Source organism: Mesoplodon mirus (assembly GCF_964341445.2).
Source record: "Mesoplodon mirus genome assembly, chromosome: 8".
NCBI classification, from domain to species: Eukaryota; Metazoa; Chordata; class Mammalia; order Artiodactyla; family Ziphiidae; genus Mesoplodon; species Mesoplodon mirus.
The window spans coordinates 17,449,871-17,465,982 of record NC_138984.1 but is presented as its reverse complement, the minus strand read 5'-3'; positions in this window follow the sequence as shown (position 1 = coordinate 17,465,982).

Genomic DNA, 16,112 nt, shown 5'->3' with positions numbered 1-16,112 from the left:
ATTTCTATAGGAGGTTGGTCATAAAGGATCTTTCTGTGATTTATGTCACAGAGTATTTTCCCTATGTTTTCTTCTAAGAGTTTTACAGTGTCTGGCCTTACATTTACGGCTTTAATCCATTTGGAGTTTTTGTGTTTGGTGTCAGGGAGTGTTCTAATTTCATTCTTTTACATGCAGCTGTCCAGCTTTCTCACCACCACTTATTGAAAAGGCTGTCTTTTCTCCACTGTATATCCTTGCCTCCTTTATCAAAATAAGGTGACCATATGTATGTGGGTTTGTCTCTGGGCTTTCTATACTGTTCCATTGATCTATATTTCTGTGTTTGTGCCAGAACCATACTCTCTTGATGACTGTAGTTTTGTAGTATAGTCTGAAGTCAGGGAGTCTGATTCCTCCAGCTCTGATTTTCATTCTCAAGATTGCTTTGGCTATTCAGGGTCTTTTGTGTTTCTGTACAAACTGTGAAATTTTTTGTTCTAGTTCTGTGAAAAATGTCAGTGGTAGTTTGATAGGTATTGCATTGAATCGGTAGATTGTTTGGATAGTACTCCTTTTCACAATGTTGATTTTCATAATCCAGGAACATGATATATCTCTTCATCTGTTTGTATCATCTTTAATTTCTTCCATCAATGTATTATAGTTTTCTGCATATAGGTCTTTTGTCTCCTTAGGTGGGTTTATTCCTATGTATTTTATTCTTTTTGTTGCAATGGTAAATGGGAGTATTTCCTTAAATTCTCTTTCAGATTTTTCATCATTAGTGTATAAGAATGCAAGAGATTTCTGTGCATTAATTTTGTATCCTACTACTTTACCAAATTCATTGATTAGCTCTAGTAGTTTTCTGGTAGCATCTTTAGGATTATCTATGTATAGTATCATGTCATCTGCAAACAGTGACAGCTTTACTTCTTTATTTCCAATTTGGATTCCATTTATTCCTTTTTCTTCTTTGATTGCTGTGGCTGAAACTTCCAAAACTATGTTGAAAAATAGTAGTGAAAGTGGACAACCTTTTCTTGTTCCTGATCTTAGTGGAAATGGTTTCTGCTTTTCACCATTGAGAATGATGTTGGCTGTTGGTTTGCCATATATGGTCTTTATTATGTTGAGGTAAGTTCCTTCTATGCCTACTTTCTGGAGGTTTTTTTTATCATAAATGGCTGTTGAATTTTGTCTAAAGCTTTTTCTGCATCTATTGAGTTGATCATATGGTTTTTCTCCTTCAATTTGTTAATATGGTTTATCATATTGATTGATTTGCATATATTGAAGAATCCTTGCATTCCTGGGATAAACCCCACTTGATCATGGTGTATGATCCTTTTAATGTGCTGTTGGATTCTGTCTGCTAGTATTCTGTTGAGGATATTTGCATCTATGCTCATCAGTGATATTGACCTGTAGTTTTCTTTCTTTGTGACATCTTTGTCTGGTTTTGGTATCAGGGAGATGGTGGCCTTGTAGAATGAGTTTGGGAGTGTTCTTCCCTCTGCTATATTTTGCAAGAGTTTGAGAAGGATAGGTGTTAGCTCTTCTCTAAATGCTTGATAGAATTCGCCTGTGAACCATCTGGTCCTGGGCTTTTGTTTGTTGGAAGATTTGTAATCACAGTCTCAATTTCAGTGCTTGTGATTGGTTTGTTTATATTTTCTATTTCTTCCTGGTTCAGTCTCAGATGGTTGTGCTTTTCTAAGGATTTGTCCATTTCTTCCAGGTTGTCCATTCTATTGGCATAGAGTTGCTTGTAGTAATCTCTCATGATCCTTTGTATTTCTGCAGTGTCAGTTGTTAATCTCCTTTTTCATTTCTAATTCTATTGATTTGAGTCTTCTCCCTTTTTTTCTTGATGTGTCTGGCTAATGGTTAATCAATTTTGTTTATCTTCTCAAAGAACCAGCTTTTAGTTTTATTGATCTTTGCTATTGTTTCCTTCATTTCTTCTTCATTTATTTCTGACCTGATCTTTATGATTTCTTTCCTTCTGTTAACTTAAGGGTTTTTTTTTTTTGTTCTTCTTTCTCTAATTACTTTAGGTGTAAGGTGAGGTTGATTACTTGAGATGTTTCTTGTTTCTTGAGTTAGGATTATACTGCTATAAACTTTCCTCTTAGAACTGCTTGCTCCATCCCATAGGCTTGGGGTCATCGTGTTTTCATTGTCATTTATTTCTATGTATTTTTTTATTTCTTAAGTGATCTCTTGGTTATTTAGTAGTGTATTGTTTAGCCTCCATGTGTTTGAATTTTTACAGATTTTTTCCTGTAATTGATATCTAGTCTCATAGCATTGTGTTCGGAAAAGATACTTGATATGATTTCAATTTTCTTAAATTTACCAAGGCTTGATTTCTGACCCAAGATATGATCTATCCTGGAGAATGTTCCATAAGCACTTGAGAAGAAAGTGTATTCTGTCATTTTGGGATGGAATGTCCTATAAATATCAGTTAAGTTCATCTTGTTTAATGTATCATTTAAAGCTTGTGTTTCCTTATTTATTTTCAGTTTGGATGATCTGTCCATTGGTGAAAGTGGGGTGTTAAAGTCCCCTACTATGATTGTGTTACAGTTGATTTCCCCTTTTAGGCTGTTAACATGTACCTTATGTATTGAGGTGTTCCTATGTAGGGTGCATAAATATTTACAATTGTTATATCTTCTTTTGGTTTGATCCCTTGATCATTACGTAGTGTCCTTCTTTGTCTCTTGTAAGAGTCTTTATTTTAAGGTCTATTTTGTCTGATATGAGAATTACTACTCCAGCTTTCTTTTGATTTCCATTTGCATGGAGTATCTTTTTCCATCCCCTCACTTTCAGTCTGTACATGTTCCTAGGTCTGAAGTGGGTCTCTTGTAGACAGCATATATATGGGTCTTGTTTTTGTATCCATTCAGCCAGTCTATGTCTTTTGGTTGGAGCTTTTAATCCATTTACATTTAAGGTAATTATCAATATGTATATTCTTATTACTATTTCCTTAATTGTTTTAAGTTTGTTATTGTAGGTCTTTTCCTTCTCTTGTGTTTCCTGCCTAGATAAGTTCCTTTAGCATTTGTTGTAAAGCTGGTTTGGTGGTGCTGAATTCTCTTAACTCTTGCTTGTCTGTAAAGATTTTAATTTCTCCATTGAATCTGAATGAGATCCTTGCTGGGTAGAGTAATCTTAGTTGTAGGTTTCCTTTCATCACTTTAAATATGTCCTGCCAGTCCCTTCTGGCTTGCAGAGTTTCTGCTGAAAGATCAGCTGTTAACCTTATGGGGATTCCCTTGTATGTTATTTGTTATTTTTCCCTTGCTGCTTTTAATATTTTTTCTTTGTATTTAAGTTTTGAGAGTTTGATTAATATGTGTCTTGGCATGTTTCACCTTGCATTATCCTGTATGGGACTCTCTGCACTTCCTGGACCTGATTGACTGTTTCCTTTCACATATTAGGGACGTTTTCAACTCTAATCTCTTCAAATACTTTCTCAGAGCCTTCCTTTTTCTCTTCTTCTTCTGGGACCCCTATAATTCAAATGTTGGTGTGTTTAATGTTGTTCCAGAGGTCTCTAAGACTGTCCTCAATTCTTTTCATTCTTTTTTCCTTATTCTGCTCTGCAGTGGTTATTTCATAGCCACCCAGTCTATGATTCTCTCTTATAGCAGTCAGAACAGACTAAGACATCTCCTTTCATACCACAGGACATCTGCACATGCTGTCCTCCCTTACCATTGCATTCTTGGTGCCTGGCACATAGTTGAAATTCAATAAGCATTTGCTGAATATTACTATTTCAAATGAATTTAAGATGCAGATTTGTCATAGCCCGTGGTTGCAAGTTTATCTGTTTTAAATGGACCTCACCAGGCAAACCTACAAATACCCTCCAATTAGTATTAACAGACTCCTTATTCTATACAGTGAAACTATCTCTGGACACATTTAAATAGCCCTTCTGTTTTCAAAAATGCATACATGACACAAAAATAATGAATTAAAATAACCCATGGGAAATCCCTGCCTTTTTAAGCTACACCTCAAAGAATGGCAGGATAGTACTTGACTACAAAATGTACAAATTTATGTGGTAAATTAAGTGTTCTGCTGTGGGCTTGTGGACACACATTTAATACAGTTTATATAAATGAAAGCAGTGTGTAACTGACTTGAGAGTAAATTAAAATTCTACAAAAGTCATGTTCTCCCACCAGTCTTACTGAGACTGCATCTGAGTTGCCCTCCTTCCTGCTTCTAATCTCCTTTTTCTCAGTCAGCCTTTTACAGTGCTCCCAAAGACAGCTTCATGAAACAGAGCCAACTTTGTCACTCTTCTACTTCAAAATAATGGCACCAGCTGCCAATAGAATGCAGCACAAAGTACTTTTCCCCAACTTATCTTTTTAGCCTTTAACTGACTCATCCCCAAAGCCCGATATTCTCATCCCATGTTTCTATTGAGCTGATATGAGCCTTCCCTGCTCCCTCTTGCTCTGAGCCCCTTTGTGCCCTGGGTCACTGCCTGGAATAAATGCCATCCACTCTCCTTTTTCCAGCCCATTCTTATTAATCCATTTGAGATCCATTTGAGACATCACTTTCTCTATGAAGCCTTTTTTGACCTTCATCTCCTATTGGAACAACCACTTCTTCATCCTCATTCCTCTGGAATGTTGTTCCTCTACACCTCTATCCCACTATTTCTCCACTACAATATAAACAAGTTGAGGGCAGGTACCGTAACTTTTGCCCATTTTCTGCATCCCATTAGGTGTGAGCAAACAAATGCCCACATAGTAAGTGCTCAGTAAACATACGTTGAAAGGCATGAGGAAGGAAAGAAGAAGGAACATCAGGAAGGAAGGTAGGAAGCATGGATACCTTAACATACTTTAAAGAAAAATCATACTTACCCACCCAATACAACCATCTATGGGATGAGCAAAAGAGTAGAGAATTGTTTGCTTTTTCTTCCACAGATGAAGATGGAGACCAAAAGATGAGAAAAGCTAATTTGGATTAGTTATGAATTAATAACTACTTAACTAGAGGTAACCAGGCAAACAAGTTTAAAAATAAGGAGATGGATTTGCCAAGACCTGGAAATTATTCCAGCTTCAGAATCCACTCAGTTTTTGTACATAACCAAGGTTAAACATCCAGGTGGAAAATTAAAAAAAAAAAATTCCCTCACGAAATGCATCCCAATATCCAGATGTTTGGCATGGTGATAGACGAAACATCTAGATTCAATTTTTTTATTGGCCACTTATGTGCTTTAACACAACCAGTGATGTTATGAGTCTGGAGCTGTATCAATACATAAAAGCCCCTGCATGTATCTATCCTATAATTTATACAATAATACATTTACCAGGAAAGAGAGAATGCCAGTGTAGTTAAGCAGAAGGAAATATAAACATGATTTCCTTTGAGTAGAGGATATTTAATATCAGTTCTGATTACTAATATGAGAATGTGTTAAGTTTCCACTGGCCACATCTAATAACAACAGAAGAGCTTTTTTAGTCCAAAGACACACCTAATTTTCAAAATATGGTTACTGAAGTGTAAGCCAGGCAGACCTCTTCAAATTACTTGTGTCAACCCACAATTTGTGCAGTTTTCAGGGATTGGTTATATGGCTCTACCAAAAAGAGTTTAATTAAGATTCCAGACTACCCTCAAGGTAAATTGTATTTTCCAAAGCTGGCTACAATATTATCCCCATCCCTCAAGTTTTTCTCACAGTGGGACTCACACTTCTCTTAAAAAGGAGCTGGAGTTACATTCCCTTGAATAAAAGTGACCTTGTAATTATGGCAGAACTAAAGCTATGTGGCTCCCAAGTCTAGATCATATACGATATGATACATGATATAGCTTCTGACTGTTTTTTTTTTTTTTTGAGCCTCTTGTTCTTGAGACCCACCCCGCATTGCATGAAGAGAGCCCAACAGCCTATGGAGAAACCCACATGGAGAGAAACTGAGGACCCAAGCCCAAAATCCTGATCAAACTCCCAGCCAAGAGCCAGAATCGATGTGCCTGACTTGTTAGTAAGCCTTGCTGGAAGTAGAACACCTGAGCAGCTATAGTTACTGCTGCTGTTTGTCAGTCATTTGTTATATAGCAATCAATAACTGAAAAAATCCAAGGAAGAAACAATGTACATTCTGGCTTCCAGCTTCATACCATCAGAAAGTACATTTTTACTTAAGTTGTGTGGTACGCAGAATAATCTCTCCCCACAAAGATGTTCACATTCTAATCTCTGCAACCTGCGAATATGTTACCTTAGATGGGAAATGGACTTTGCAGTTAAGAAATCTTGAAGTGGAAAGATTATACTGTTTTATTCAGTTGGAACCCCCGTGTAACCACAGAGGTCCTTATAAATAAAGGAAGAGGCAGGAGGGTTAGAGTCAAAGAGAGTTGAAGCTGCTCCACTGCTGATTTTGAAGAAAGAGGAAATGGCTGTGAGCCAAGGAAAGCAGGTGGCTTCTAGGAGCTGGAAAAGGCAAGAAAGCAAATTTGATCTAGAGTCTCTAGAAGGAATACAGCCCTTGATTTTAGCCCAATGAGTATGATTTCAGATTATTGACCTCCAGAGCTGAAAAATAATAAATTTGTGCTTTTTTAAGGCACAACATTTGTGGTCATTTGCTATAGAAGCAATAAGAAACTAATAAAAGTATTTATATCTGTAGCTTAGTAATCTCTCCCTTTTCTTGAACTGATCCTGGGAGCAGGACAAGCCCTAAACAAAACCTCATCATACGGTCATGCAATAATATATTTTAGGTCTGAATCAGAAAGGGCTCTGGGACTAGAGCATCCAGCACTGGTGGTAGTGATGAGTCCCAGAAAGAACTAGTGGCTTGTTCAGAGTCAGGAGATGGTCGGTGACTGAGCAGGGAGGGGAACACAGCTGTAAATAACTCTAAGGCCAGAGTTTTTCTCCTCAGATGCTTGTATTCAATATTTCTTTGTTCTGGCTTTCTGACATCCGAGGGTCTCTTTCTCTCAGTTGTCCTGTGTTGTTCTACTGTCTCTAGTTGAACAATAATGAGCTCTAGCCTAGAGTTCTGTTCAAGCTGCCTCCCCTTTAAGATACCAATGGTCGCTTTCTCTTCATTAAATTTTTTCTTCTCTCCCTGCCCCCACTTACTATCCCTTTTGATAACCATGAGTTTGTTTTCTGTGTCTGTGAGTCTAGTTCTATTTTGTAAATAAGTTCATTTGTATCATTTTTTTTAGATTCCACAATATAAGTGATATCGTGTGATATTTGTCTTTCTGTCTGACTTACTTTACTTAGTATGATAATCTCTAGGTCCAACCATGTTGCTGCAAATGATATTATTTCATTCTTCTTTTTTATATGGCTGAGTAGTATTCCATTGTGTGTGTGTGTGTGTGTGTGTGTGTGTATGTATATATACACACCACATCTTCTTTATCCATTCATCTGTCTATGGACATTCAGGTTGCTTCCACGTCTTGGTTATTGTAAATAGAGCTGCAATAAATATTGGGGTGCATGTGTCTTTTCGAATTATGGTTTTCTCTGAACATATGCCCAGGAGTGGGATTGCAGGATCATATTGTAACTCTATTTTTAGTTTTTTAAGGAACCTCCATACTGTTCTCCATAGTAGCTGCATCAATTTACATTCCTAACAACAGTGTAGGAGGGTTCCTTTTTCTCTCCACCCTCTCAGCATTTATTATTTGTAGACTTTTTAATGATGGCCATTCTGACTGGCATGAGGTGATACCTCATTGTTGTTTTGATTTGTGTTTCTCTAATAATGATATTGATCTTCATTAATTTTTTTTTTTTTTTTTTTTTTTTTTTGCGGTACACGGGTCTCTCACTGTTGTGGCCTCTCCCGCTGTGGAGCACGGGCTCTGGACCCGCAGGCTCAGTGGCCATGGCTCACGGGCCTAGCCACTCCATGGCATGTGGGATCTTCCCGGACCGGGGCATGAACCCATGTCCCCTGCATCGGCAGGCGGACGCTCAACCACTGCGCCAACAGAGAAGCCCGATCTTCATTAAATTTTTAACTCTTTATCTTGTTTGTGATTTCAAAGACTCACAATTTATCTCAACGTGGACACAGTAATTTGCCATTATTTTAAGTTAGTATCTATACAAACGCCACCTTCAATTATTGAAGAAAGATTTTAAGCACTGTGGTAGGCCAGTGGGAGAAAAGGTCTTGGTTAGACAAGTTTAGCTACTTCTCAAGTCTTATCATCTGGTTGATTTAGACTAGCTAAACCATTGGTGGAAATGTGAATTTGTTCAGCCATTTTGCAGGTCAGTTTGGCACCTTCCATCAAAAATTCAAATGCACAGGTCTTCTAACCCAGCAGCTTTATATCCAGTTAAAAATGTATGTACAAAGATATGTGTAAAAGGATGATATTTATAAGACCAAACATTAAAAAAAGAGTTAAGTGTCTGTCAATTAGAAAGTAGTTAATTTATGAAATGATATATCATACTATGGTAAGCTATGGAGCAATTAAGAAAAGATAAGCTAGAGTTCATTTATACTGAAATGGAAACTCGTCTAACATGTATTCAGAAAAAAAGAATACAAGTTGTTGATCAGCTTATAGTATGGTCCATTTGTGTTTCAAAAAAAACATATTTTATATACATATTCAGAGAATATATATAAACTTAATTCAGAAAAAAATATATAGATTAACTCAGAGTCCACTTATTTATTTATTTATTCGTTGAAATAATATTTACTGGTTGACTATTTTGAGTATATATATTAAAGCCGAGTATGTATAATATTACATAAAATACCTATGGTACAAGTGTTCAAGAAGCTGTAGTCTACTGAAGGGTATTGACAATAATCATTTAAAGTAAAAAAGTAAACTAAACATAATTAAAACATTGATAAAGCTTTTGAAAAAATGCAAGATGCTGTGAGATAGAATGAGAGGATGCTTTTATATACAAGATAACCATCTTTCTAGAAGCTTTCTAGAAGATATGACATTTCAACCTGAGGGGACCTGAGGAGAATAATGGTATAATTCTTGATCTAAAGGACATGCAGAGTAATTTAGCCCCATCCTACTCATTCACTAGTGAGGAACATGAGAGATAATGTCACTGACATAACAGAGATTAGACCACAGATTTACAAACTCCCATTCTGGGAGCACCAAAGGAGAGAAAGTTTGGAGTGTTCCAAGAGAAAAGGTAGCAGAGAAAAGGTGAGTGTAGAATAAACCCTAAATCCAATGACATGACCTTATAAGAGAAGAAAAGGGGAAGCAGGTATATAGAGACACAGGAGAGGATAAGGCCATGGGAAGACAGAGGCTGAAATTGGAGTGATGGGTCTATAAGCCAAGGAACACTAAGACCGGCTGGCAGCCATCAGAAGCTAGTAGAGAAGCAAAATCCCTTAGAACCTCTAGAAGGAACCCACTGTGCCACTGCCTTGATTTCAGACATTTGGCTTTCAAAACTGTGACAGAATAACTGTCTGTTGTTCTATGCTACCAAGTTTGTGGTGGTTTGTTATGGTGACCTTAAGAAATGAATACACATGACAATATAAAGATAACAGTTTTATGAAAAATAATTTTCTAAAACTAAAATAAATGGAAGAAAAGAATGATGTATATTTTGGAGATATTTTGGAAATAATGTAGATCTTTCAAATGTTGACACATTTCATTGTATATTATCAAGAAAAATCACATTTATTAAAATCATCACTGATGTTATCAGAAAAGTTTTTAAGTATTGAGAAGCTGTCAAACTTATGGTGGTAGACAAAGATTTCCAAAATTTTACTACTTGTTTGAAAGTTTGAATTTAACATTGGCAGCAAATGTTGTCAATTGCTTTCCTTGAAGTGGCAAACTCATTCAAATCTGAATAAGCATAATTTGTCAGTTATGTTTTCAAATAAACATGGTATTACATGAAAAAATGAGGTTAGTTCAGCTCACAATGCAAACAATTGTTCACGTGTTTTATGTGTATCTCCCATCTCATTACATAGAATATTAAAAAGACATGGTCAAGAGTTGTGATTTAACAAAATAAATAATTTTAATTTTTAGTACTTCATCAAGGATATTCTTATGTGAAACTGCCTCTTTTTTCTTTAATTACTAATGTCTGGCAGAGAAAAATGCAATGGTTACTTGTATAGGTTGGTGCCACAGACTTGATGCATACTAGGTGCCAGAAGTTTTACTTAACATTGCCTCTGTACAATCCATGAAAATGTTAGACTGAAAAGGAAAATTTTTAGTAGTATTTAGTAGACATTTTAGTAGTATTATAAAATTAGCTTGGGTCAAACTGACCCCTCAAGTCCAGGGAGCTACAGGTATCTGCAGACCATTGAGAACTGCTGACACAGAACAATGTCTTAACAAACAAAGAAAAGGAGTTGAATTTTATTCCAATTACACTGCATAATATTTTAACCAGGGAGAGATATGATTTGATTTGCATTCTAAAAGATGACAGAAAGATTTCTTAATTGAGAGAGTGTTTGATGGTGCCATTTACAAAGAGGTGGGGAAGACTGTAGGAGGATGTGAACAAGGAAATATTAAGAGTAGTCTGAGACATGTTAAATTTGAATTGTCTATGAGACATCTAATAGAAGAGTTTAGTAAGAAATGTTCCTTGTAAGTCTGGAGTTTAGAAGTGAGTTCTAGCCTGGCTTTATGTATTTCAGAGTCAGTAACATATAGAGAGAATTCAAAATTAAGGCAATAGATAATATCATATAAGAAGAGAGTATAAAAAAGGAAGAGAAATCTGAACCAAACTCTGAACAACTCAAATATTTAGTAATATTTAAATATTTTAAAATAGTTAACCTATTGGGAGTGGATTTGGGGACACTGGAATATGAAGAGAAAGGGGAAATTACCCTTATATACTGTTTGAAAATTTTCCTATGTACTTTTGACACTTCATGTTATTTAAAATGCACAATTTGATGGTTTTGTCACACATATACAACAGTGAAACATTCACCACAATCAAGAAGATGAGGAAATCAAAAAGTTTCCTTATTATCCACTATAACTCACACCTCTCTCCCCGCATTCCCCAGGCAACTACTAGTATGCTAATATATAATTTTATTCAAAAATAATTTTAAAAAATAAATCAATCTAATCAAACATCGTTTTACATGAAAATAAAGCCATGAGAAATGAACTGGCTTTCCGAGAGTGATGTAGCTTTTTAGGGACAAAAGGAGGGTTAGAATCCAATTTTCATGACTTTCATTTTTGAGACCTGTTCATTATACAAAACCTCCTCCACTCTTTGACCTACTGTCCTGATCATGTATCTTTTTTACTTGACTTCTCTTAGACAGTATCCCTTTTGAAAATATTTGAGGAAGAATTTCTTCTCTGTAGGTTGTAGTCACTACTTGATATGTTAAGACACAAAGCCTTCAGTTCTGACACGTACTGGAGGCTGCCTTAGAATAGGTTTTTTAGGCTTGAGAAACATACCAAAGATAGCTCAATCTTCTCTTCTATCAAGAATTCCCCGTTGCATTTCACTTTCTTTGTCATAAAATAGTTCAACAAACTTTATGTAAACCTGAAGTTTTCAAACCTGCCGGTCTTAGAGCAAAACACTGTTTTTCAATGGGGAAAACACTAAGAAGTAGAACAAGACAGTGGATTTTCATATTATTGAAATAATATTACTTCACAAATTATCCTACATTGGGTTCCCCCAGAAGTAGATTCTGAATCAAAGATTTGAATATAAGTAAGTGTAATATGAAGGTGATTCCAGGCAGTTTTGGGAGAGGATTGACCAGTGAGACAAGGAAGGATGCAAGTCAATAAACTGTATTTTATCATGCAGGTTATCGCTTTGGGCAACTGAGGCTTAGTCTTGCTGGGGAACTCTAGAAGTCATGTAGATTACATTTCAGAGATATTCTATCTGACGTGTGAGGAAGCGGAAATATTTATCCTCCAACCCCATCAGTCATTGGCTGAGTGCATCTCCAAGAAGCATGAACCTCCTGGAATTTCCTGCCTGCTCTCCACACATGTGAGGACCATAAAAAAGCCTTCAGACCGTGCTGGTGTCCACTTCATTTGAAAGGGAATCTCAACTCTCAGAGAATCATGGGATTTTCTTTTCTTCCTGTAATTTCAGTAATGAAGCTGTAAGCAAGTTATAATCGTAACCTGTAAGCCTCCTGAGAACAGGATCCACATCTTGTTCATTACTTTATCCTCAAAGGGACTGATCATAAATGCTCATCACAGTTAACATGATTCCGTAATGAATAGATTGAAATACTTTTCTGTGAACTACAGTCAGATTAGCCATGGCACTGTATGTTGCAGTGGTAAGGAACACATACAGTTAAGTCCCTTACATACAAATGAGTTCCGTTCTGAGAGTGTGTTCATAAGTCCAATTTGTTCATAAGTCCAACAAAGTTAGCCTAGGTACCCAACTAACACAATCGGTTATATAGTACTGTACTGTCATAGGTTTAAAATACCTATCACCGCTGCTTTTACACTTGCTTCCAGACATCCTGGGCTTGAAATAAAAATACTGTACTACTGTACTCTATACAGTACTGTACAGTAAAGTACACAAAAGCACAACCACTTGTAGAGAATACATGCACTTGACAATGTATGCCAGACAAGTGAACTAACTTACATGATTGGACATGCAAATGCACGTTCCCATCTTTGAAAGTTTGCTACTTGAAGGTTCAGATGTAGGGTACTTACTGTACTCGAATCAGACTGTTTAGATTGTAGCCCAACTCCATCTCTTATTAACTATGTGACTTTGGGCAAATTTCTTAACCTCTCTTATTTTGTTTCTCTTATCTAGTACATAGATATAATCATAATTTCTATATGTAATTGTGTTGCTGTAAGGATTTAATGAGATAATTTATAGAAAACAATTACCATAATATCTAAAATTTGTTAAATGCATAAGACCTATTAGCTATTGATATTACTAATCACTTGAGAAATGGCCATTAAGATTGCTCAACACTTAAACTGACCATATTATGGTTGGTGAAATCAAACTTCACATATATGTATGGTTATTATAAATGGTTGTTATCTTGTCCGAGGCCGACTTGTCGAAACTGATCACTTTTCCAGTAAGAGATAGACATAACTTTACCTTGATCTTTTCACTCTTTAACATTGTGTTTTCAAATGTTTAACTTATTTGGGGAAGTAGCCCTGTGTTTTGAGTTAGGTAGATATATCAACACGAACCATTTAAGTAGACAGTTTAAGGTAGGATTTCAAATATTATTTTCCAACTTTACAGAGAGTAGATTTTATTATGTACTTAAATACCAATTGTGCTGTCTCTTGGATTTTATTTGTGTAGTTTCCATTTCTGTCAATGGCTCATTTATCTTAGAATTCAAGGTTAGATTTACCTTTTACTTTAAACTATTTGTTAAATCCCTACTATATAAGAAGCATTGTGCTGGATGCTCGAGGTGACTTAGGCCATTTTCTACCTTCATGTACAATACTGAACATATCCTAGGTAGAAAGAAATTTACTCTAGAAGGAATTTTCACAGCATTCTCAAGAAAATATTGCCATAATAAATAATTTTCAGTATGTGGCACACAGTTTAAGCACCTTTTCTCTTCTTCCATCCCCAGTGGAAATAAAAAAGCAACAACCTTTATGAATATACTTGAAAATCATCATTGATTATCTTTATTTTGTCTGCACCAGATGGTCTGTTGTCTTTTTATCTTTTCAAGGAAGTTGCAAAAGTTGTAGAAAGATTGTTTAACAAGGGCTAAGAAAATCCAATCTGGTCTTGGCTTTGCCTCTAAGCCTTTGATTCAGTGATATAATAGACACTATTAATAATACTTTCATTCAATGATATAACACTGTGGATCAGATCAGGAGTTTGGATGCATCTGAAAGAAAAACTAGGTAAAGTCTGGAATATAGATTTAGAAATATAACTACCAACTAATTATTCTACAGACAAGGATCTGAAATAATAATATAAGGTGGGCAGGGAAGGACTAAGTAGCATTCTTCTATATAGTGTCCAAGATCTGAGGTTTTCATTCAAGCAAAGTTGGGCATATATTATAGCAAATGAACACAGCAAGTAGTTAATGAAAATACTATCTTCTTAAGGATGGTCCAGTAGCAGGAAAAAGGAGTCCAGGACTTCATCTTGGTGTCTGGGATTCAAGGGAGAAGACAAACGCAGAAAAAAAAAAAAAAAAAGAAAGAAAGATGGACTATGTAGTACAAAGAGTCTGTCATCCAGAGACAAAATGGTGGCAGAGGGTGAAGATTTAGTAAAAGGAGATTGAGAAAACATCTTTATAGGGCTCCAGAAGCAAAACTGGTCTCATAAATTGGGGAGGGATGGGGAAATGATAGTGTATATTAGTTACCTATTGCTGTGTAACAAATTACCACAAAATTTACCAGCTTAAAACAATACACATGTATTATTTTCATAATTTCAATGTGCCAGAAATATAAGCAAAGGGCTTTGGGCATCTTAGAGCATCTCAACCGAGATTGCAATGAAGGTGGTACTCAAAGTTGGGATCTTATCTGAATGCTCAAATGGTAATGACCTGCTACCAAACACTATGGTGTTGGAAGGTTTCAGTTCCTAGAAGGCTGTTGCATTGAAGGCCTCCATTCCTTGCTGCCTGTTGACTGGGGGCCACCCTCAATTCTTTGTCCTGTGTGACTCTCCACTGAGCAGTTCAGAGCATGGCAGCTTGTTTCCTCAAAACCGGCAAGGAAAAGTGTCTGCTAGCACAATGCAAACCAAAATCTTATGCAATTTTTAATGGAAGTGGACTTCATCACTCTTACTGAATTTTGTTTGTTAGTGTGGGTCTAGCCCACACTGAAGGAGGGAGGGGATTACATAGGTCATGAATACTAGGAAATGGATATAATGGGGGATCATCTTAGAGTCTGTCAACTACAGGGAGCTAACATTTTATTGAGCATCTACTATGGCAAGGTATGACACTTGAACTGTTATGTACAATACTCATTTACTTGGAGGTCCAGCTCTCAAGTTGTGTGGACTTCAGAAGCATGGAAACAGGAAGGATAAAATTGTAACTGTAATAAAACTTTCCCCCTTTTTCACCTCAGTTTTTTTCAGCTGTAAGAGAACAGGGTCTGGATTAATGACTCATCCAGTCCTTTAGTTTCATCCTTTCAGGGCTTTCCATATGCCTGTCATTGACACCTTTCCAAGTTTTCCAGATTCCTTTTTAATTGTGAAAGCCAACATTATACTCACTTTTTATAAAGGGTTGGCTTGAGTGTGACAAGGTTATAAAGAGTTACTATAGTCTACAAAATGTACCTTAGCACAGCATTTCTGAAAAATAGAACATAAGCCACATTTTTGTACATCAAACAATTTTTCCATTAATTATGAAAATTTACCATAAAATAAGCCTATCCAAAAAAATTTAAAAAGAAAGGAACGATATAAGCAAGAAAGAAGGGATGAGGGAGAAGTGATAAGTGGTAAGGTGGAAGCAACTGAGGTTTATGGAACAATACTGTGTACTGGTCAGGAAGTTAAGGGACATTAGACCTTGTAACTTTATTTTGAAATTTGAGCAATTATTTTTTCAAAGTTTTTCTCATATATTTTATATGCATCTATTGTCTTCAAAAACTCTGTCCCTGTGTGTTCCTTGCATTTTCTCCAAATTGTCAATTAGCATCTCATATCACACCACTCCCCTCCTCAATCCCTTGAGATTAATTTTGTAGAAAACATACAGCATACGCCTTTAATAGCAAGCTCAACTTGTTCATATTTCTGCTCCCCCTAGTAGGAGAAAACATTCCCTCCCAGGATCCCCATGATAACTGGGGTTCAAATCTAATCATGAAAACCAGCAAGGAATTTACTGGTTTGCTGTCTACCTGCTAATGCTGGTTGGAGCTAGAACTGAAATTCAGGTGATGGAGATTATGATTCTCATCTTTCATGAATCAGCAAAGGTTCCAATTTGTGTTAGAACATCCCTTCTCCACTGGGTCAGCAGCCTGTC